Consider the following 11,338-nt stretch of genomic DNA (forward strand, 5'->3'; position numbering starts at 1 on the left):
ATTTAAGGGGGTCTGAATACTTTCCGTACCCACTGTATATATATAAAAAACAAACAAGCTTGTGTGTGTTCATGTATGTATGCAAAACACATGGAATATGTTCCTATATGCAGAGGCGGACAGTAGTGAAGTATTTTTATTTTACTCAAGTAAATTAAAAAAAGTATCTAGTTTATCAGTGTTTTTCTTTGAAAAACTTTACTTCACTACATTCCAAAGCATAATGTCATACTTTTTACTGCACTTAATAGTTTATTCGTGACCACACACAGGGCTCTGATGTCACAGATGGAGCATTCAAACCCTCTCTCACACAGTTCCACCGCAACATGGCTACACACTTCACCTAATCTATCCACAAACATTTCAAAATTTATGGAATAATTATGTATGCAATAAGTTATGACGTAACACAACAAATACAAATTCTCCTTTCAGTTAGCAATGTAATTTATTATTAGCATAGACATACAGATTTACCCAGCCATGCAAGTGCAATGCCCACTAATAACCTCCCCGGTCACCTTAGCAACGAACCAAGCAGAGTACGTTTTTGACAACGTTTGACTTGCTCCAACCTCGCCAAACACAAGATAAATGTCGTCCACATTGTATGAACAAATGCTTCCAACTTTTCCGCTAAGGAAGTAATTGTAGGCATCCAGACTACGATATGCTTTTACCGCTTCTCTTGTGTAGACGCACTCGGTCTCAACCAGATAATGATACATGTCTGGATACGTTATTTCAGGTAAACGTTTAACGTTCTGAGTGCAAAGTTGTCGCCTCAATGTCTGATTTAAGGGGTCCGGTAATTCAACGTTATGGTGTATTCTTAGTTTTGTTAATATCTTAACTGTTCTGTTTTAGTTAGACTTATAAAGTATGTGCTAGTCATTTTGTTTTGACAAGTTTTTGATTTAAAAATGGCGCCACTGGAAATGCTTTAGGACCAGACATGCGCAGTAACGTCACAACGTGTTTTTTATTGTTTACTTCTATCGAGATATGTACTTTTGACGCAATTTGCTTGTTTCTGATTCTCTGATTTACCAGGAATTACTCAGAATGTTGAACACTATTATTAAAAAATAGGTTGATATAATTCAGACTGATGGCTTCAAAAAAAGCTTGTACCGTCTATTAACAACCTTGGAGCTCACAGTAGATCTGTCTTCAAAGGTTTATAAGTTAATGTTCAAAATCAGTTTCCCTGTGGAGAAAATTACTAGGATTTTTTACTTTCAGAACCCAACTGATGCCCTCAACAAAACATGTATATTAATTTGTTTTACAGTAATGACCAGCTGACAGTAAATTATCGCTTACTAAGTAGCTACTGTGACCAAGGTGGGGCATGTGCTGCTATGCTTTCAACACCCCTGCAAGGTAACAGCAAAGTCCAATCACGTGTTTAGACGGAAATGAACTATGGGTCACTGTACCGAGACGAACAACAAGCTGGGGTTTGATGTGCGTTCGAGTCTGCAGGATGTCACCTTCGAGGTGGTCGAAGGTGACACCATGTTGGAGCTTTGTGCCACTAGATTGACTCTGGCTTTAATGAATCCTCTCCATGTTCTATCGCGTCTTAATTAACATCAAAGCAGGGCTGGAGGCCAGTGAGAGCCTCTGCTTAGCTTGACCTCTGCTGGAAAGGGAAAGTTGATTAAGTGGGTCTCCAGGGTGATGAGGTCACACTGTATCTCTCTGCCAGATACCGGCTAATTTAGTCATACAGACACTTGAATAGAGCAATCATATTTTATTTTAAGGCTGTATCCATTTTTGCTAGTGAGCTGAGAGAGAGAAAACAGAAAGGCATCTGATAATTTTTTTTAAAGAAGAGAGTAAATGTAATCCTCTTGAATAATTGTATAATAGGGTCAGGGATTCAAATTTAAAAAATGTAGTGTTCAAACCCAAGATGTGTCTAGTTTGAAACAGTAAAGGGATTTTTTACTCAGCCTTGCTTGGAGCTTGTCTATGCCGAGGCGACCTTTCGACACAGGCGAGTGAAAGTTGGCGGCAGGCAATCGATAGGCTGTTGGCTTTTTTGTTTGTAGGTTCAAGCCGGCCGGGGCTTTATTACAGCCGGGTTCGAGTCATGGGGGAGTTGCAGTCTTTGGCTGCTGCAAAAGCCTGAGTGAGAAGAGCTCCCTCCTGTTTGCCAAAAGTGTAATCCCTCTGTGACCTCATGCAACCCTGCCTCCAGAGGAAAAGCTGCTTAGAGGAGTGCCTGTCTACAGGAAGACCCCCCTTCCACCTGCCTTCTCCCTTTTTCCTCCATTCCATTGCCTCGCTCTCTTCTACCTTCATGTTCTCCTCCCAAGTTGTCTCAACATCAATATTTCCCAGGCTCCCTCACTTCACCCCTGTCAGATGGCTGGATCTGAGGGCATTAGGGAACTGCAGCAAGCCAAGTAATAAGAGATCCCTGTTCAGGTTGGGGATAAGAAAACAAACAGAGCAGGGGCACGGAAAGACACATAATCACTGTATGAAGGTAGGGCTGCTCATCGGGTTGATTAACTTACTGGTTGACTTTGCAAATCTTCATGTAAGATCAATGTAGATTCAGAAAATTCTCATCAAATTGGTATGAGCTGTCAAAAAAGCAACAAAGAAAAAAGTGCTTCTACCTATATTTTTGCAAAACTCCAAAAATATTGCTATTCATACAATTCACTGCAGTTTCCAGATTAAATGAACACTAGAAGCAGTAAAACACCAACAACGTTTCTTCCTTTTCACATGATTACAGATTATCGATTAATAAAGATTTACTTTTACACCATTCCTTCTACAATACTGTTATGACCTCAAAATTCTATCACTATAGTGCATGATTTCTAAAAGAAAACATTTTTGAATCTGCATCACATAGCCAGCTGCAGATGTATGGCTTTTCAAGTAAACTTGCTCGTTAGCTCACCAGGTACAGCATTGCTTGGGTACGAGTATAGTCAAACACAAGTCATGATAAAAGAGCAAAGACATGTAGAAGCAAACTAAAATGGTTTGCATAGTTATCTCACATTTGCTTTTGTTAACATTATCAGTTAGGTTTAGGGAAGTTGGTAACATGACTTTTATAAGTATCAGGTATGCAAGAATCAAAATAATATTTAGCAGAAATGCCACCACAGGCGCACATTTTTTGAATGAGCCTGGGTTGCAAAAAAGCTCTCAATCTCACAGGTTGGATACTTTTTACATTTGTTGGATTCAGGAATCCTTTTTCATCTATCGATGACCACACAGGCCACACCCACCTATAGCATGATCCCACATGTCAGATAAGACCAGGGGTGTAGCTCAGTGGGAATCCTGACAATCTGGAGGCATGACAGGGAACGCTCACTGGAAAGAGGGATTATCCACAAGTCCTTGGCAAGCTGGCCTCTTTAGAAAGGGTTGTTTTAAGTAGGGGAGTGTTTGTGTAGTCACTAAACTTCAACTATCTTGCTGTATAGTGTGTCGATTGCAATTTTTTGAATGATGCTATCATTCATGTGGTCAGGTACACAGAGCCCTTTGCCTTGGGGGAGTTTCCCAGGTTAGCCCAAAAAAAACAAAAACAAGGCACTAGTACACTGGAAAGTTTTTTTTTTTTTTTGATTTCTGATTGATGTCAGTACAGAAGATGGCTTCAGTATGTTGAGGAAACAGCTTATCGCTAATGAACTGTCTAATCTTCAATGTGTTTTCCCTTAAATATTAATTTCAAGGTATACGGTGAAAAATAAAATGCTGTTTTATTAGAGAGGTCACAGCCAATTTTGCCGTAGAAAGTTTTCTTCTTGCACTACTGCTCATTCACGTTTTATGATAACCGCAAACCGTGAATGACTGTCGTACAACTCCAAAAGCAATTCGATGACATCAAGGCTTTAACTGGATTGGTTTATAAGGCATGTGATCTTGTAACCTACATGGAGTCACTAATGAATCATAAATGCTTATTATTAACAAAACAAAAAAGTGAAACTGACATGAAACAGACAAACGCTGATAATTGATTACTAAATAAGTAATAATAATTTTAAAAAACACTTTCTCCAGTGGTAGAGCTGTGGAGGTTGGTATTTTATTATAATCTTCCTAACAAAATCTGGTATAAATACTGGGTTCCTAAGGGTTTGTGAATGTGTAAGTGTCACAACCTTATGACAAAGTGGATAGTGCACATGCTCCTGGTGTAAGGAGTTGTCCTCTTGGGGATGCCGTTTCGGATCTAGCCTGCATCATGTTGTTTACCCTCTTTGTTCCTCAAATTTTCTTTCTGGTCTCAATGATCTTGTCATTAAAGGCAAAAACCCCATGAACAAACTTTTATACAAAGTATTAAAATATATATAAACATAATTTCTCACAGTGCTATTATGACTACTCTAACTCTAAACAGCCCAATCTCCTCTCTGACAATACTATATATCCAAAGCTTAAAACAATTTGGAGTAGAAAAGCGTTAGAACGACAATATTGCACTCTTTTGCAGGACAGGAAATATAATTATCTTGGAACTGGGTGCAACAATAGAACAATAGGTGGCAGCAGCACCTTTCTAAAATGCCATTTATGTTCCTGAAAGTGCACACTAATAGTTTGAATTTATTTTTGACTATTGAGTCTAATTATTCAACATTATAATAATAGCAAAATAACATGTCTTTATTTGAATACAGGGGGGAAATCTGCATATTTACACTAGTGAGAATCAAAGAAACATTATATGACTATCACACCAACCATGTCGTAATTATCCAAAGACGACATTCATCATAAATATGCTTATCCAGCTGATAACGCCAGGCCAATAGTTTTAAGTAATGCAATTAACTTTGTGACACTGGTTTATCTCCTATGCACTCAGCAGGCTGCATGCTAGTAGTTGGGTTCAGAGCAAATAAGGAATGTTTGAAATTTCTACCAATTTTCTGATGTTTCAGTGTCTGGTGTGGGGGCGAATGGCCTGTATATTGGAAAGAATTCATTTTGGCTTGTTTTTTTGTTGCTTAACAGTCAAGTTAGCAGTCAAGGATTCTGCACATATTTGGTTTGAAATGTTCTCTCATACAGAACTCAGGATCACGTCACCCAAAAAATAAAAAGTCATTTACATTTTATGTTGCCACTTTTTTGAGTTTCATCATGTAGGAACATAATCCAAAGGTTATAAGGTTGGTCTTTCTTTCTTCTTCATTTTATTGATTCTAAGGTAAAACTTACTAACCTTCTGTGAGTTTTCAAGGAACGCAACACACTTTAGATTGAATGATTTTTCCTGTGCCATTCAATTAGCCCAAATTAATTCCTGTCTTCAATCAATTAGCATAGTATCACATGGTCATTTGTCTTACAATTAAAACACTGGGTAACAAAATGATTAATTCTGTTCTGAGGGAAGACCTGGTCAAATAAATTGAAGGAAAAAATATATATGCAATCTTAATATCTGTGCCACTGTAAACTGCTATTTAGCCTGATATATTATAGGTACTTTCAAATAAATGTAACATTCTAACATATTTTAAGTATCTTTTTTTAAAGGGGTCATATGATGCTGCTAAAAAGAACATTATTTTGTGTATTTGGTGTAATGAAATGTGTTTATGCAGTTTAAGGTTAAAAAAAACATATTATTTTCCACATACTGTACATTGTTTCTCCTCTATGCCCCGCTTTTACAAAGCTCATCAGTCTGAAAAGGTGAGGTGTGCTCTGATTGGCCAGCTATCAAGTGCGTTGTGATTGGCTGAATTCCTCAAGCGTGTGACGGAAATGTTACGTCCCTTGCCATATTGTGATGCCTGCAGCAACCACAATTGACGACCCTGGGCTGGACTCCGCTTCGTCCACGGTGAAAGCCGATCTGGCGATCGACAGTGCGAAGTTGAAGTATTTCCTCATCGAACAGCATGGATCAGCTCCAGGCATGACGAAGCGATATCGTCCTCTTTTGGAAGGCCAAACAAAGTAGTTTCACTTTCACAACGATGCACACAGCGCCTTCACGACATGGCGGCGGCAACAACAATACTACAACGAGAGAATAGAAGTTACGCCTATTTTCTTTGCATGAACATTTGGGCGGCGTTATGCAAATCTTCCCAGATAGTGACGTAGATATGTGGGGGTGTGTTAGAATGAGCCGTTTTAGGTAGGCGTGGCTGACTCTTAACTTTTATAAAGAGTATCGTTATAGTTATAGAGAGAATTTAGTCTTTGCAACTTTACAGATCTTCTTTCTGCACCAAGAGCTTGTAACACTCCAAAAATTGAAATCGCATCATATGACCCCTTTAAGTAACACAAATGTAGTTTTTGTTAGAAGCTCCATAAGGAAACATTTTCCATATTGATTTTTTTCTCCCCATATTGATATCGATTTCATTGCATACATGTTAATATATGAAATTGTTCCAATTTCTATTAGGTTTCATGTATGTTGTACTTCATGTACATGTAATACATTTGTATATGGCGGATATGGAATAAAAGAAATCCAATCACACTAATTGATTATGTCTTTCAAAAAATTCTGTAAACTAATCAATCTCCATGCAAACAGATTTTCCTACATTCCCGACTGGAAGGGGGAGCATCTGGTTTCTTTCTCTCTGTGCCAAAGGCACTGTGTTTGTCTGGATGCTGGTACAGTAGTCCAGGGCTGTCGCTGAGGCATTCCCAGCAGCCAGTTGGGCCACGCTCACACAGCTTGTACAGCATGAGCCCAAACGGGCAGCACCAACAGCGCCCTGGCACTGCTCCCGGGCATGTCAGCCCACTGTTTCACCAGCCCTCACACTGGCTTTTCACTGCAGCCACGGCCCTCAAACACCTGTCAAAAGAGTCAAGCAGCAGGTAAAACTCCACCAGGAGCCATTTAAAAGTAGATTCTGAGCAGTAGCCTTGTCCCGGATTCAGTTCTTTTCAGGATTCAGTCCCATCAGAATGGATTCTGATTTTGGGTCAGACTCTGAGTGATCAGCATCTAGAAGCCCCTTCAGGTTTAATATTACCATTACTGGCTATAAGAATTAGGTTAACTGCTAACTTTTGATTGCCTACAGATGGCAAATTATCTGAAACATTATAAAAACATTAATTATCGAAATGTTTGTCGAAATCTTGAATGCTTTGAAGCACAGACTTAAGTTTGGTCTCTTTTTAAAGGTGGCAGATTATTGATTATTGACCACGAGGAGCCAGTTGTTCAAAAAGCTTAATCTGGATCAGAATGATCTGGATTTGGAAATTCTGTGGTTTGCTGTCCAGGATCAGGTAATTAATCTTACTCTGTTGGTTTTTCAAAACTGGATTGGATCACAATGATCCAGATACACACTTTTTCAGATTGCCAAATCTGGACTACTAGCGATCTAAGGAGCCCCTAAAGGGGGATGGATGGATGGAAAAAATGTCAATGCTTTTGCATTCTCAGAAAATGTTTGCATTGCATTCACACAAGAAACTTTGCATTCACTCACAAATAACTACTTTTGACTGGTTCATCTCTGATGAAAATGTAGTTTACAAAACTATATTTAAAAAAACTATTTAAATATAATAATTTTGTTTGATATTGACAGCTGTTTGGGGGACTATTTATGGCACCAACATCTCTTTTTCACTTTACTGTAGGATACTGAAAGACTTAAGAGGTAGCCTAATGTTTACCGGTCGAGTGTGTGTGTGTGTGTGTGTGTGTGTGTTCTCACGTGGCAAGAGATATACTGTATATATATATATACACACACGCACACATTATGTTGCTAGTCTACGTTGGGTTGGTCTGGATACTGAACACAGTGGGAAAGGTATGGGGAAATAACTATAAATGGATTTGCATGAGGTGAGATAGTGTAAAATAATTAGACATTAGGGGGAAAAAATGTCCTGAAAAGTAGTAAAAAGTCACTTAAGAATCCCTTTTATTCTCATTATCTAATCAATAAAATTTGACGCATGTGGTGCTAAGCACCAGACTGTTATTAGCTCATTACACATGATTGAACAAACACCTGTCAACGTTTCTGGATGATATTATGATTGAAGTAATCACATGATGCAGATATTTCGTGTTTAAGGGATAGTTCACCCAAGAATGAAAATTTGATGTTTACCCCCAGGGCATCCAAGATGTAGGTGACTTTGTTTCTTCAGTAGAACACATTTGATGATTTTTAACTCCAACCTTTGCAGTCTATCAGTCGTATAATGCATGGCAATGGTAACAAAATCTGTGAGAGTAAAAAAATCATGCACAGACAAATCCAAATTAAACCATGCGGCTCATGATGACACATCGATGTCCTAAGACACGAAACGATCGGTTTGTGCGAGAAACCGAACAGTATTTATATAATTTTTTTACCTCTAATACACCACTGTCTTTGGGCACGCGCACGGCTTCCGGTGCGTGAGGTGTGTACGCGCTCTGGCGTAGTTTACGCAAGTGCCGGAAGTGATCTCTCTCGCGCGTATACATCACTCATTGTTTGCACAGTCATTGTAGGTACGATGGCAAATCAAAATGGTACTTGCGCTTATCCGGATTGTTCAAATCGACTTAAAACTGAAAGGTTATGTTCTCTCACGCGAACTCATTCAGGAGTTCTGACTTTCCACGTATTCCAAACTTCTGAGCCTGCTCGCCTGAAGTTATGGTTGATTGCTCTTCGGCTGGATATCAACACACCCTTTATAGTAAACTACGCCAGAGCGCGTTCACTCCTCATGCACCGGAAGCCATGCGCGCGCCCAAAGACAGTTGGACATTTGCAATATATATTGAATATGACTCTTGTTTGGGTTCTTTGTGGAAACTAATTTATGAATTTGATATCCCCCAAATAAGTCGGCTACATTTTAAAATTGTGACCACTCTTACCAAAGGATGGATGTTCAAACTTAAACATAGAATAATAATAAAAATGAAAATTCACTTAAAAATGTTAATAATTAAGAAGTGATGCTGACAAGCTCATGATAGAATTAGTTCAGAATTATGATCTCTGCTTCGTGTCAGTTCAGTATCAATGTATCCCACTCCAAAAGACCTACTGGTAAAATATCACTAGTGCTTCACACAAATGTATGACTGTACAGTATTTCAGATATAAAATGTTAATTAACTTATTAATTTACTTGTAATTACTGAGGGGTTAACGCGTTTTTCACTTTAAAATAATGGTCCAGATCACTAGTAGTTCCATAGTAGCACTTTTTAGCTTTAAAGTGAAAAATACATTAGCCTCTCACTAATTACTCAAGTGTTACCTAGTCAGCCTGCAGGAACAACTAGTGATCTGGACCATTATTTTAAAGTGAAAAACACCTTAACTACTCAGTAATTGCTAAGTTATTTAACATATTTTATATCTGACACATACATTTGTGTGAGGCACTAGTGATATTTTACCAGACTCTGTAATCTGGAATATGCGGTTTTGTGCTTAACACAATATAAATGCAATCGATGCCTTCATTAAGGATGTGAATTGTTTTTGTCAAGAGAACATCATTATTTATATTCAAGAAAAGTCCTCCCCAGCCTACTGTCACTAAAGGTATAGGTCTTTTGGAGTCGGAGACATACTGAACTGACACAAACTATTTAAAAAAAACTAATTGTTAACATTTTTAAATGAATTATTTGTATTATTATTTTATGTTTTTGTTTGAAATAAACAGAGAACATCCATCCTTTGGTAAGAGTAGTAGTCACAATTTCAACCTGTAGCCGACTTATTTGGGGGATATCATATTCATAAATTAGTTTCCACAAAGAACCCAATTGTTCACTTTTAAGACGTTACTGTTGTGATTAGTAATTAATTGGTTATTCTTTATTAATTGGTCATAGTTCGCAAGTAGTTCTCAATGAGGATATATATTTTTTAGTAATGATCAAATATCTAATAAGGAACTACCTTTGTCCTAAATTTGCTACTACTTACTGCTTAGTTAATCTTGTTTCTCTATTAGTTAATAGTATTAAGTTAAGTGTTAATGTATTACTACCTATTACTTCCTGCATAATTACTTGTTAACAACGGACCATTATTCTAAAGTGTTACCAAAAGGTGTGATTTACAACATTTAATTCACAGTTCGCTAGCTTAAAATATAAAATTAAAACATCCCCCCTGGTATTATAGTCAACTACATCATTATCAAGCTTGACAAAAGAGTCGAAGACAACTTCCAAACTGCTGTTGACCACAGTCACTCTTGCTAGTTTCAGATCTTGAGTCACATGACACTGGTAAAACACATTTAAATTAATAAAATATCACATGAATGTACATCTATGTTCTTTTTTTATCTTAATTATGATTAACATAAGCCTTACTGTGATTATTAGGTTAATGGCTTGGTAAAATGCTACAATATCACTACTGAAAACCCAGTTCAAGGAAAGATCTTGGCATAAAGGAGTGCAGACAAACCAGGTGAAATGTTTTCAGCCCCTCTAACAAAGCATGAGTGTAGGAGTATAATTCCAACACAAATCATAATACATTGAACACTTGGCATCCAGGAGACCCAACTGCATTCTCACAACAACTGTAGCGCATCTCAACACCTCCCGGCACTACGAGAGAACACATACAAAGAAGACAATGCCAGAAATAAAACAAATCACTTTTAGAGACATTCGAAGCCATTCTTACCTCGATTCTCGATGACTTTTCCATAATGGTAGTTACACTCCTCTCTGCGGGTGTGCTTTCCATTTTTGTCAACAGAAAATGTTGCTCCACATCGACAGCAGATTCTCTTCAAAGCGGTTACCATTGAATTCCTAATTATTTAAAAGGCTTCAAATCCTAAAAGCTTCATCTATATTAAAAGTTAGATATTGCTTTACATTAAAAATGATTGTAACAATAAAAAAAATAATCCTACGGTGACTTGAACTGGAAAGCCACAACTCAAAAATGTTTGAGTATGAACCACTACACTCATGGTCACTTACGCCCTTCTTGGTATCTTCATACTGGATGGCAAAATCAGCTTTATCCTTATGTTTATGGTGGAAGTTGTTTACTCGCAACATGTCCTCAGCTAGAACATGTTCCTTCAGTTGCTCATAAAGTGTCAAATCACCTGCAGCAATAAAACAAGTCACTTATATTCACGCACACTCAATCGAAATAAATTAATAAGTTAAAATTTAAAAAATAAATCTGCAATGACGGTGTGAAAAGATGGTAAGAAAAAACACATTGGAGAATTAATAGCAACAGACTGATAGCATGAATGCATTTAATTGATCAAAAGTGACCATAAAGGCTTAGATTTGTTAAATTCATTAAATATATATATA

The 11,338-nt window shown here is 37.6% G+C and overlaps 1 pseudogene; it reads right to left on the minus strand.

Annotated features, from left to right (window-relative positions):
* The window catches only part of LOC107598762 (RNA exonuclease 1 homolog), a 16,571-nt pseudogene that overhangs the window by 1,623 nt on the left and 3,610 nt on the right, over nt 1–11,338 (minus strand).

The sequence above is a fragment of the Sinocyclocheilus grahami genome, unplaced genomic scaffold (assembly GCF_001515645.1).
Source record: "Sinocyclocheilus grahami isolate Dianchi unplaced genomic scaffold, SAMN03320097.WGS_v1.1 scaffold255.1, whole genome shotgun sequence".
NCBI lineage: Eukaryota > Metazoa > Chordata > Actinopteri > Cypriniformes > Cyprinidae > Sinocyclocheilus > Sinocyclocheilus grahami.